The 9,380-nt window shown below is 34.0% G+C and overlaps 1 pseudogene; it reads left to right on the top strand.

The window, feature by feature from the left end:
• The first annotated feature begins 2,263 nt into the window (after positions 1–2,263).
• Positions 2,264–3,453, top strand: LOC100997613 (annotated as a pseudogene).
• The last annotated feature ends 5,927 nt before the right edge of the window (positions 3,454–9,380 follow it).

The raw sequence follows: 9,380 nt of genomic DNA, 5'->3' as shown, positions 1-9,380 counted from the left end.
TGCACTTGCACCCTCTAAAGCAATGGCCTGAGCCATGTGTTGGCCCCTTTTTGCTATGGCTGGATGTGAAGCAGTTGGGATGCAGGGCACCAAGTCCCTAGGCGGCACACAGCAGGGGGGCCCTGGGCCCAGCCCATAAAACCATTTATTACTTCTAGGCCTCTGGACCTATGATGGGAGGGGCTGCAGGTGAAGGCCTCTGACATGCCCTGGAGACATTTTCCCCATTGTCTTGGAATGATTAACATTTGGCTCTTCCTTACTTATGCCAATATCTGCAGCCAGATTGAATTTCTCCCATGAAAATGGGGTTTCTTCTATCACATCATCAGGCTGCAAATTTTTGCAGCTTTTATCATTTATGCTTTTTTTTCTTTTATTTCATTTTTGAAATGGAATTTTGCTCTTGTTGCCCAGGCTGGAATGCAATGGTGTCATCTCAGCTTACTGCAACTTCCGCCTCTCAGATTCAAGCAATTCTCCTGCCTCAGCCTTCTGAGTAGCTGGGATTACAGGCATGTGTCAACACGCGTAGCTAATTTTGTATTTTTACTAGAGATGGGGTTTCTCCATGTTGGTCAGGCTGGTCTCAAACTCCTAATCTCAGGTGATCTGCCCTCCTTGGCCTCCCAAAGTGCTGGGATTACAGGTGTGAGCCGCTGTGTCTGGCCTCTGCTTTTTTTTTTTTTTTTTTTTTTTTTTAATGCTTTGCTGCTCAGAAATTTCTCCCACCAGATACCCTAAATCATCTCTCTCAAGTTCAAAGTCCCACAGACTTGTAGGGCATGGGGAAAATGCCACCAATCTCTATGCACAGCAACAGTGACCTTTTACTCCAGTTCCCAACAAGTTCCTCATCTCCATCTGAGAACACCTCAGCCTGGACTTCATTGTTCATATTACTATCAGCATTTTGGTCAAAGGTATCCAACAAGTCTGTAGGAAGTTCTAAACTTTCCCATATCTTCCTCTTTTCTTCTGAGCCCTCCAAGTCTCTAGGAAGTTCCAAACTTTCCCACATCTTCCTCTCCTCTTCTGAGACCTCCAACTCTCTAGGAAGCTCTAAACTTTCCCACATTTTCCTGTCTTATTCGAAGCCCTCTGATGTATTCCAACCTCTTCCTGTTACCGAGTTCCAAAGTCTCTTCCACATTTTTGCGTATCCTTATAGTAGCATCCCACTACTTCCTGGTACCAATTTACTGTATTAAGTCTGTTCTCACACTGCTAATAAAGACATATGATGGACTGGGTAATTTATAAAGGAAAGAGATTTAATTGACTCATAGTTCCACATGGCTGGGGAGGCCTCACAATCATGGCAGAAGGCAAAGGAGGAGCAAAATCATGTCTTACATAGTGGCAGGCAAGAGAGCATGTGCAGGGGAACTCCCATTTATAAAACAATCAGATCTCATGAGACTTATTCACTATCATGAGAACAGTATGCAGAAAACTGCCCCCATGATTCAATTATCTCCACCTGGCCCTGCTCTTGACACATGGGGATTATTACAATTCAAGGTGAGATTTGGGTGAAGACATAGCCAAACCATATCACTAAGATAGTTCACTAACACTAAGCCTGCCCTACAGGAATGACTAGAGGACATTCTTTAAAATGCACCAAAGACCAGTAATTATTAACTTAAACATACAAAAGCAAAAAAAAAATCATGGTATAAGTAATACAGAATCGTATTCAATATACTCTGATATGGTGATGTTTAAACCAATTTTATCTCAGTATGATAGTTAATAAAAATGCATCAAAACAACAATAGGTAAAATTTAATTTTCAAGGAATACAAATTATAAAATGATGTAAGTTTTGACATCAAAAACATAAAATGTAGTGGGTAGAATAAAAGTGTAGAGTTTTGTAACTCTACAAAATCAAATGCAATCAAAGTTAAATTGTTATCAGCTTGAAATAGTTTGTTATAAGTATGTTTTGTGTAAGTCTTATAACAAAAAGGCAAAAATCTATACTAGATTTTAAAAATATAAATATAAACATATAAACAATTCACTACAGAAAACCATTAAGTCACAAATGATGATGGCAATAGAGGAAGAAAAAACGTGTATAAAAAACAAGCAGAAGACAAAAGACAAGGGCTTCAGTTCACTAGGCAGAACTTTCCAGAAGACTCAGTGAGATGCAGAGAAGTGGCAGCTGCCTGAGCTTCAAAAAGCTACTACAGTCGTTTCTGTTTTCTCACACTGGCCTCATCACCCTTACTAGCTGTAGTTGTAGAAAATGGTGAAATAAACCACTTTCCATGATTTTTTAGAGGGTCAAAGAAAGTACCACTAAGGAAGAATTGAAAAAGGCTTATAGGAAACTGGCCTTGAAGTACCACCCTGATAAAAATCCAAATGGAGAGAAGTTTAAACAGATTTCTCAAGCTTACAAAATTATTTCTGATGCCAAGAAAAGGGAATTACATAACAAAGGAAGATAACAGGTAAATAAGAGGACTGAGCAAGTGGCAGTTCTGGGTCCCCTATGGACATCTTCGATATAATTATTTATGGAGGAAGAAGAATGCAGAGAGAAAAGAGGAGTAACTTTGTTGTGCATCAGCTCTCAAAAACCTTAGAAAATGTTTGTGATGGTACAGTAAGAAAATTGGCACTTCACAAGAATGTAATTTGTGACTAATATGAAGGCAGAAGTGGGGAAAAAAAAGAGGAGAGAAGTATAATGTTGTCCCAATTGCCAAGTTACTGGACTGCAAATAAGAATTCATGCGACAGGGCCTGGGATGGTTCAGCATACTTAGTCTGTATGCATGCATGGAGTGCCAGGGTCATGGAGAATCAATCAGTCCTAAAGATAGATGTAAAAACTGAAATGGAAGAAAGATAGTTTGAAGGAAAAAGATTCTAGAAGTTCGTGTTGACAAAGGCATAAAAGATGGCCAGAAGATAACATTTCATAGTGAAGGAGACAAAGAACCAGGATTGGAACCAGGAGATACTATAATTGAATTAGATGAAAAGGACCATGCTGTTTTTAGTTGACAAGAAGACTAGTTTATGTCTATGGACAGACAACTGGTTAAAATATTGCATGGTTTCCAAAAACCAATATCCACTCTTGACTACTGAACTAGTCATCACCTCTCACCCAGGTCAGATTGTCAAACATGGAGATATCAAATGTGTGCTAAATGAAGTCATGCCAATTTTTCATAGAGCATTTGAAAAACATCACCTAATCATCAAATTCAAGGTAAACTTTCCTGAGAATGGTTTTCTCTCTCATGATAAGCTCTCTCAGTTGGGTAAACTTCTACCTGACAGGAAGGAAATAGAAGAGATTGATGAAATGGATCAAGTTAGAACTTTGATTCATATCAGGAAAGACAGCACTGTTACAATGGAGAAACAGATGAGGATGATAAACATCATCCTAGAGGTGGTGTTCAGTGCCAAACTTCATAAAAGGACCAATGAGTAACACTCACTCCTGGCACTTGATGAGCAGTAGTGAGTGAGTGAGTGAAGGATTGTAATCATAATGTGTTCACTACCTGCTATTGTTTTTGTTTTAGTATTCAACTATAATAATGTTTTTGAAATTAAATAAGAAACAAATATAAAAGCTCAAAAAATCAGAAAATAAATTACAAAATGGTAGTAGTAGGTTCTTACCTATCACTAATTACTTTGAATGTAAATGAATTAAATTGTCCAATAAAAAGACATAGAATTACTGACTTGATTTAAAAAACAAGACCCAACTATATGCTACCCAAATAGACTCAACTCACATTTCAGGCCACACATAGACTGAACGTGAGGGGATGAAAAATAATATTCTATGTAAATGAAAACCAAAAGAGAGAGACCAAGGTTAGTTACACTTAAAGTAGGCTTTAAATCAAAAACAATAAAAAAGATAAAGAAGGTTATTACATAATGTTTAAGGATAAATCTATCAAGAAGATGTAACAAGTGTAAATACATAATACACCCAACATTGGAACACCTAAATATACGAAGGAAATCTTAAAGGATCTGAAGGGAGATATCAAATGCAATACAATCAGAGTGAGGATTTCAGTTCCCTACTTTCAACAATGGACAAATCATTCAGATGGAAAATTAATAAGAAAACATTAGCTTTGAAATATCCTTAGACCAAACAGGTATAATAGATACATACAGAACCTTTCGTTTAACAGAATACATGTTCTTTTCAAGGGAACATGGAACATTCTCCAGGATAGATTACATGTTAGGCTACAAAACAAGTCTGAACAGATTGAAGAAATTGAAAATATATCAAATATTTTTTCTAATCACAAGTGTATGCAATTATAAATCAAAAACAGAAGAAATCTTGGAAAATTCACAAATATGTGGAAATTAAACAACATACTCTTGAACAATCAATGGGTCAAGAAAAAATCAAAAGGAACATTTTTAAAAATTTGAGACAAACAATAATGGAAGCACAACATACCAAAGCTTACGGGATACAGCAAAATCAGTTCTATATTTAAAAATCTCAAATGAAAAACCTAATGCTATACCTCAAAGAAAAGAAAAAGAAAAAAACCAAGCCCAAAGTTAGAAGAAATAAGAAATTAAAGGTTAGAAGAGAAATAAATAAAATAGAGATTAGAAAAACAATAGAAGAAAATACATGAAATCAAGAATTTCTTTGAGAAGATAAACATAGTCCATGAAACTTCAACTAGGATAACAAAAAAGAGAGACAATTCAAATAACTAAAATCAGAAAAAAGAGAAAAATTACAACTGATAGTATAGCTATATAAGCATCATAAGAGATTACTTTGAATAATTGTATGCCAACCAATGAATAAATTAGAAGAAATGGATAAATTTGTAGATACAACCTATTCAGTCTGAGTCATGAAGAAATAGAAAATATATAAAAAATAACCATGAAAGGGAGAATGAGTAATAAAAAGTCTCCCATGAAGTAAATGTTCAGGATCTGATGGTTTTACTTAATTCTACCACTTAAAGGAGAACTAATATAAATCCATCTCAAACTCTTACAAAAATGAGTATTTCCGATTTTTTTTATGAGGGCAGAATCATCCTGGTACCAAAGCCAGACAAGGACATTATAAGAAAAAAAAAATTACAGGCCAATATCCCAAATGAAAATAAAAGCAAAAAATCCTCAACAAAATGTTAGCAATATCTAATCAACAGTGTACTAAATGAATCATTTAATCATTTAATATGATCAAGTAGAATTTATCCCAGGGATGCAAAGATGATTCAACATAATCCAAATTTATAAGTGTGATACACCTCATTAATAGAATGAAGGGCAAAAACCATATGATCAATCTCATTAGAGGCAGAAAAAGCATTTGACAAAATTCAGCATCCTTTCGTGATAAAATCTCCCAATGGATTAGCTACAGAAGGAATGTAACTCAACACAATGAAAGCCATGCATGACAAGCCCACAGTTAACATTATACTTAATGATGAAAACAATGGCAACTTTTCCTATAAGATCAGGAACAAGACATAAATGTCTAATTTCACCTCTTCTATTCACTATAGTACTGCAAGTGACTACAGCGCTCCTTGCCAGAAAAATTAGGTAAGAGAAAGAAATAAAATACTTCCAAATGGAAAAAGATTAAGAAAATTGTTCATGTTTGGTGATGACATGATCTTATGCATGAAAACTTAAAGACTCCACAAAAAAACTGTTAGAACTAATTAATAAATACAGTAAACCTGCAGGATAAAAAAAATCAACATGTAAAAGTCAGTAGTGTTTCTGTGCACTAACAATGAACATTCTGAAACAGAAATCAAGAAAAAAATTTCATTTACAACAGTTACTAAGAATAAAAAGTACTTAGGAATACATTTAACCAAGGATGTGAAGGATTTGCAGACTAAAATTTTCAAAACTGATGAAATTGATGACACAAGTAAATGTAAAGATATTTTATGTTCATAGGTTGGAAGAATTAATATTGTTAAAATGTCACTATTAGCCAGGTGTGATGGTTCATGCCTGTAATTCCAGCATTTTGGGAGGCGGAGATAGGCAGATCACTCCAGGACAGGAGTTCGAGACCAGCCTTGCCAACATATTAAACCCTGTCTCTACTAAAAATACAAAAAATTAGCTGGGTACAGTGGCACAGGCCTGTAATCCCAGCTACTTGGGAGGCTGAGGCATGAGAATTGCTTGCACCTGGGAGGCAAAGGTTGCAGTGAGCCAAGATCATGCCATTGCACTCCAGCCTGGGTGACAAACTGAGACTCTGTCTCAGTAGATAAATAAATAAACAAACTGTCCCTATTTCCCAAAGTGATCTACATATTGAATGAAAATTCTACCAAAATGTAAATTCATTTTTCACAGAAATGGAAAAATAACTAAAATTTATATAAAACCACAAAAAAGCACAAATTTCCAAGACAATCTTGCACACCGAAACAAACAAAGCTGGAGGCATTACACTATCTGAATTCAAAATATATTACAAAATGATAGTAATTAAAACAGCATGGTACTGGCATAAGAATAGACACATCCATCAACCAATGGACAGAATAGAGAGCCAAAAAAGAAAAAGAAAAAAAATTCACTTACTGCCAACTGATTTTTGATAAAATTGTCTAAAACACAATATAGAGAAAAGCCTCTTCAATAAAGGAAATGGGGAAATTTGGATATTCACATGCAGAAGAATAAAACTGAACCCTCATCTCATGCCACATACAAAAATTGACTCAAAATGGGTTAAAAACTGATGTAAAAAGTGAAACTGTAAAACTACTAAAAGAGAAAAAGAACACGGGAAAACTATACAATAATTGTCTAGACAATTTTTTTTTAATTTGACCATGATAGCTCAGGGAACAAAACCAAAAATAGAGAAATAGAATTATATCACACTTAAAACTTATATAGGGTAAAGAAAAAAATTAACAGAATGAAGACACAGCCTATGAATTGAGAGAAAAATATCTGCAAACCATACATCTAATAAGGAGTTAATATTCAAAATATGTATGAAATGCAAACAATTCAACAGAAGCAAACAAATAACCTGATTTTAAAAATGGGCAAATGATCAGAGCAGATACTTCCTAAAAAGAAGACATTCAAATGGCCGACAGATACATTTAAAAAATGTTCAGCATCTCTAATCATTGGGGAAATGCCTATTAAAACCACACTGAGGTATGTCCTTACACTTATCAGGATAGCTATTATCAAAAAGATGAAAGATAGCAAGTGTTGGGGAGGGTGTGGAGAAAGAGAACCCTACTATACTATTTTTGGGAATGTTATTTGGTACAACCATTGGTGAACACTGTATGGAGGAGGTTCCTCAAAAAAGTAAAAATACAATTTCAGCAGTATATCTAAAGGATTTGAAATCAATATGTCAAGGAGATGCCTGCACTTCCATGTTTATTGTAGCTTTATTTATAATTGTCAAGTTTTGGAATAAACCTTAATCAGTCAAGTAATGGACAAAAAATGTAGTATACACACAGAATAAAATTCTATTCAGCCTTTACAAAGAGGGAAATTATATCATTTGCAACAACATATATGAGCATGGAGGACATTACGCTAAGTAAAATAAGCCAGCTATAAAAAGACAAATGCCACATGTTCTTGTATGTGGAAGCTAAGAAGCTAACATGGAAGAAAGCAGAACTGTGGCTACCAGAAACCAGCGACTGTGGGGGAGGGTGATAGGTGGATGTTGATAAAAGAGTACAGTGTTTCATTTAGACAAGAGAAATAAATAAGTTTTTGAAGTGATGGTTATGTTAATTAGCTCAATTCAGTCATTCCACATTGTATACAGATATTATAGCATCACTTTGTATTCCATAAATGCATACAATTATAATTTGTCAATAGCTAACAAAAATAAATAAATTTTCTTTAAAAAATACTGTCTAAAAAAGGAAGAGATTCTACATTTGTGACACAAGTGTTTAGTGCGTGAAAAGTATACTGGCTGGATGAGAAAACAAACAAACAAAAACACCTGAAAAAAACAGAGTAGAAAAAAAAGCCTAGAGAACCGGAACAGGTAGTTTACATTTTGGCCAAGGAAAGCCCAGCTGTAGTTCCTGAAGATATAGAACTGATAAATTTCACTGAGAATTTTGAAGATACTAGTTTGGAATGGAAAGGCTAGTCAATGGTACATTCTAAAATGGTAAACCTGGAAAGCAGAAAGGATGTTGAAATACACACCAAAAAAAAAAAAGTTTCTCATAATTAGAAGATAAAGGCACTCATGCCCAACATGAGTGGAAATAAAATAAGGTATTTAAAGCAAGTTTCATCTGCTTTTTTTAAGAGCAATCTTAACATGTGATTTAAAAGCAAAAATCCAGTTTAAATCAATTGAACTGATAAAATGTGAGTTATTGGTCTTATGAAGTTCTACTACAAGGATACAAAAGTAAACTGAAATCTACGTTTGATTTTATAAAATAGCTATGGCAACTAGTTCTGTCTCCTTTAAATAGTTCATTTAGCAGAGCAATGCACAATTTATAAGCACTTATATTCACATATTTATTTACTTGGTTTATAAATATGTTTTCTTTGTCACCAAAGCATTTTTCTCTTTTTAATCTAAATAAGGTAAAATACTTATTTTCATAATTGGCTTTTCCACAAAAGATATCAAATTGATCCTAGTATAGTATTCATAAATGTGATCTTATACATAATTGCCCTCTGAAGACAATATTTTTTATTTGCGTGCTTAAATGCTATTTATTTTCCAATCAAATCAGAGAAGGTAAGAAAGACAGAATGTATACTTACCAAACTTCTTCAATTGTACTATATAATCTTATAAATTATTTTTACCTTATAGATGAAACACTTTTGTAGGAATATATTTTTCCAGTAGCCTACTTAATGGCATTATTTGTTGAAAATGTTGCCGAGAATGACAGAAGTAACTTCTTGCAAAATCAATATGGCGTAAACATTAATCCGGAATAATCACTGAAGACTACAGAAAATGTCCATTACTTTTTGCCTGGTGACGAGGGTATGTTCAAGATAAAGATTTGGGTATTTATCGTAACGATAATTTGGAGGACTATTAAGTATGTTGAAGGAGATATTTTAAATAACCAACCACAATAATATAGTCTAGTTAAAGAAAAAATAAAATACACAACAAAAGAAACAATTAACAGAGTGAAGAGACAAACAAGATTCAGGAAAAATTTCTGAAAGCTATGCATCAGATAAGGGGTTAATATACAAAATATATAAGTAACTCAAAACACTCTGTAGAAAGAAAACAACATAATTTAAAACTGGACAAGGGACCTGAATAGGTATTTAAAAAAAAAAAAAACATA

Source organism: Papio anubis, chromosome 10, assembly GCF_008728515.1.
Source record: "Papio anubis isolate 15944 chromosome 10, Panubis1.0, whole genome shotgun sequence".
In the NCBI taxonomy this organism is placed as follows: domain Eukaryota; kingdom Metazoa; phylum Chordata; class Mammalia; order Primates; family Cercopithecidae; genus Papio; species Papio anubis.
This window is presented reverse-complemented; position numbering and strand designations above follow the sequence as displayed.